Consider the following 4,488-nt stretch of genomic DNA (forward strand, 5'->3'; position numbering starts at 1 on the left):
ACAAAAAGGTTGTGAGGCATGAAAAAATAAATTACTTTTTAAATACATTACTGGAATGCCAGTGAAATCAAGTATAAGAAAAACAAGCAGCACTCAACTCAAACCACTTCTCCTTGCACTGCAGTTCTAATTATAATTTATATTCAGCTTTATTAAAGTACCAAGTAACATGCTAAAAGTAGCAATCTCTGTGATACCCCCACTTGTAAAAATGTTTCTTAAACAAAAAATACCTGCTGCCTGACAACTATTTACTTGTTTCATGGGGAAAACATGATCAAAGTAAAAAATGAAAAGCAAACAAGAAACAAGCTCAAGATACATTGCTTAAAGGATTATTGTACAGGTAATGGACCACACATGATAGATTGGCATTCTGCTTGGTTTACAGGTAAAGCCTGCAAAGATGACTGCAAGTCTCCAACAATGATTGGACGGGAGATAGGAAATTCACCCCGGGGATCACTTCTGTGGCTCTGCTCGACAGTGGCACAGGAAAATAATTTTCTTGGGTGGCGAAAGCCAGGGTACATTTGGCTAGGCTTATATAGGCCCAAGGACCAATAGCCTAGTACCTACCTACCTATGTAATGAGCTTCTTAAAATAATGTAATCCTGTCCTTTATTACAAATACTGTCATATGCATTTCAATACCCAAGGCTTGTTCATTATCTAGTTATGTAAGTGTTCTCTGCATGGCAACAACAGAAAGGCTTTCAATGTTGGCAATTCTTTAACAATATTCTCATTAAAGCTTACTTGCATCTTACAATCTCAGACAAGCTTACCTGATGGTCATTAAAGCATTGCAACTTAAACACAGAGCAACAGGCACTTTCTGAGTAATAATAAGCATAACTCAACAGTATAAAAATATGACAGAAACCAGAACATTCTGCAAAATCAAGGACAGAATAAAAGTAGCACTTGTGTCTACCTTGGATGGGGGGGATACTCTGCACATTTACACTGCATAACTGCTCCTTGCCTTGCTTGGACACATCCAGAGTCACTACATGGGGGAGTGGGGTGCAACAAGTATGTCACAAATTGAAATGTCTCTGGCTGACTTTGATGGCCCTGACACATTTGTCATACCTCTCAACCTCAGAACAAGAAATATGGACAGAGCCATACATAGAAGTGGGACAAAGGCCCAAAAATAAGGACAACTTTTAAATATTGCTCTTACAAACTTAGAAAGATAATAGAACAGTAGGTTTTGCATTAGTATGAATTTTCTGAAAGGTACGAAATCTGAAACTCAAATGTCTGTCATTATTTTCTAACTTCAGTCTTTAATGATTTGCCACTAATTTGCCAAAAAAACACAATTTTTATGAAAAATGGAACAAAAATGTGAGATGCAAAAATATAAAATAGCCACACAATACAGCTGGGAACCTGTCAAAGAAGGTACACTTTTTTAATATTAGTACTGCTAACTTGAGCAGCTGACAAAATAAAAGAATCTACATGCATTTCTGAAATAAAAGTAATCTATAACTCTGATTATTACAGTTATTTCTTAATTGTAAGCCCTCCACATTTTCTTCCAAAATTGCCATTTTTGCGGTGGGATTATTAGGGGAAGAGCAACATTGTGAGCCAAAATCAGGGACAGTTGAGAGGTTTGGATATGCCTAATTCTATAAAGCAATTTATTTGCATGTACCTCTCAACCTGTTAATGCAGGAAATCTGGACAAGGCCAAATATACTGGGGGAACATATAAACAGTACTATAAATTATTGTATAAACTGAGACAAGTGATAGAATAACAGGTCTTGCTTTAGCATGCATTTTTCTGAAGGTTATGAAGTCTGAAACTCAGTGTCTGTCATTATTTAGTGACTTAATTCCTAAATTATTTGCTAGAAAACCACACATTTTATGAGGAACAAACCAAAAATAAGAAGCAAAAATCTATTCATTCTGTGAAAATCTGGACGGTTGAGAGGTATAGTTCAGCCGGGGCTGTCTGAGTTTGCCACCCTTCCCCCTCACAAAATCATGGTGGACTGAAGCCTCCCTCCTGCAGCCATTCCAATGAACCATTACTTGGCTATTTCACCCCATTTACCATAAACACTAATGTGCATACTGCTTTACTTCTACGATGATTTGGACTTCATTTTAAAGTTTTATTTTGCATTTTACAGCACAAACACTAAGACATCTGCTAAATAAAGCAATGCAATCTCACAATGAAAACAGACTTAGCATTTAAACTTCTCTGCCCTTGAAACTCACATTCATTGAAACAGCATTGAAACCCACATTCAAAGAAAATACATTTTGCCAGTGGAAGATAAAGATTAACCTTGGGCTGTTTTCAAATCAAAAGCCCCTTGCACACGAAACATACACGTGGTCTTTGATACACATTCCTGATTGTATTAAATTATATTCCTTGTACAATATAGCACAGGTGTAAGAGGGCGTTTTAAATTTGTTTTGAACATTTTTTCAGTAAACAATGAAACAAAATGCATGCACCAATAATGACAAAATTGCCCAATTCAGAACGTTTTCCAGTAAACAATGAAACAAAATACATGCACAAATAATGACAAAATTGCCCAATTCAGAACATTTCAATCATACAAGTCTACTCAAACGTCTACAGTCCACCAGTATCAGTAAATATGCACAATCTCTAAAGAAGTAAAAGTCATCTAAATAATTCCACATTAAAGAAATCTTTAATTAATGAAGAGGTTGCTGCTAGCAAACAACTTTATATTTCATTGTTTCATTTACAAATAAAGTGCCTGTTGCCCTTGAGGAATAAATTGCCTAAGTTGCATTAAAAAAAACAATAAGCTAGTAATATTGCAATAGGAAATGGATGGCAAACTGATAACAGGTTCATAGTTACTAGGTATCTTCACCAAAAAGGACTGCAGCATCCAGCCCCTTTACAATACAGTACAGTATCAGCAATGCATCTACCTACTGTGGGAGTAGAACCCACAGCCTTCTGCATCAAAAGCAAGTACACTACCTATTGTGCTATTAACAATGCAAGCAGACTCAACATAAGCAGCACTAAAGTTTTGTTCCTCTGCAGCTCTCAGCTTCTTGTAAAATTTACTTGACACTCAGCTGCATCTCTGAACTTTGCAGCATAAGAAATCTGGAAAAATCCAACATTGGGGGGGGGTGCAAAAGACCAAAAAACAGGGACACATTTTAAACATTGCTTGTATAATGTTAGAAAGTTGTTAGAATAAAATGTTGTTTCTCTACATTAGATTTCCCTGGTTGCTGTGCGTTCCTGCCTTTGGCGTTCCTTCAGTATAACCCCCCTGACCACCTGTAGGTCTGGGTTTTTGCATCCCATCCACAACTGCTATTCTCCTCTCCTACTTTAAGGAACAAAAGCTATCCCACCTTGTGGAGCCTACACGTGGAAAGATAACAGAAACAGTATAACCCCCCTGACCACCTGTAGGTCTGGGTTTTTGCATCCCATCCACAACTGCTATTCTCCTCTCCTACTTTAAGGAACAAAAGCTATCCCACCTTGTGGAGCCTACACTTGGAAAGATAACAGAAATATAACCCCTCTGACCACCTGTAGGTCTGGGTTTTTGCATCCCATCCACAACTGCTATTCTCCTCTCCTACTTTAAGGAACAAAAGCTATCCCACCTTGTGGAGCCTACATGTGGAAATATAACAGAAAGTATGTCCTAGAGCTCCTGCTTGTCTTAATCTTTTTGTATTTTTCTTTCCTAGTGAATTTGTAAAACCCAAAGTTAGCACTGCCAGTAGCCAGCAACTAACCCCCCTCCTCCTCCTCTCCTCCAACTTATCTTATATTTCCCAATAATATCCCTAGCTACTTGCCTCTCATTTTAAACCACAAGCCCTGTAAGCAGCAATTTATTGTGATATCTGCTGCAGTCATTAGGTGGCCCTTACTACTAGAGTTTTTCCTCTGGAAATTGCCTCTACCTAGCCAACTCTCTATCTCACCTACTGTTAGCCCCTTCTGCTCCACTTTTCTCTTTCTACTTGCTCTCATACTTCTAGCTTCTACTTGCTCCTACCTCTTATCACCATATCTATTTACATCCCCTTGCCTTACTTACCTTCTTTCTGAGCACTTCACTGATTGTTTTCCACCTTCTTCTTTGGCTCTACCCGCTCTGTTCGCCCTGCGGGCTCACTCCGCTCCCCACCCTACCCCCAATTCCCACCCACCCCCAGGGATCCTACATTTAACTCAATAGAAACACACCCCTTTACTCCTCCCCTCCAATCAAATCTCTATACAAATCTCCGATTTCAACACACCTACCTTGATCATAAATACTCACCCTCCACTTTCTTAAACACTTTTCCTATCTCCTGCCCCACCCTCTCTAATTACTCCTATTAAACTTTACTTCATCATACTTCATCCTACTTCTCTACAAACCTCCTCTGAATCCACTATGCCAACTTTAACTATCCATGCATTACTAAGACCACTCATC

Source organism: Protopterus annectens, chromosome 8.part0, assembly GCF_019279795.1.
Source record: "Protopterus annectens isolate FY-2018-M chromosome 8.part0, PAN1.0, whole genome shotgun sequence".
Taxonomy (NCBI): Eukaryota; Metazoa; Chordata; order Ceratodontiformes; family Protopteridae; genus Protopterus; species Protopterus annectens.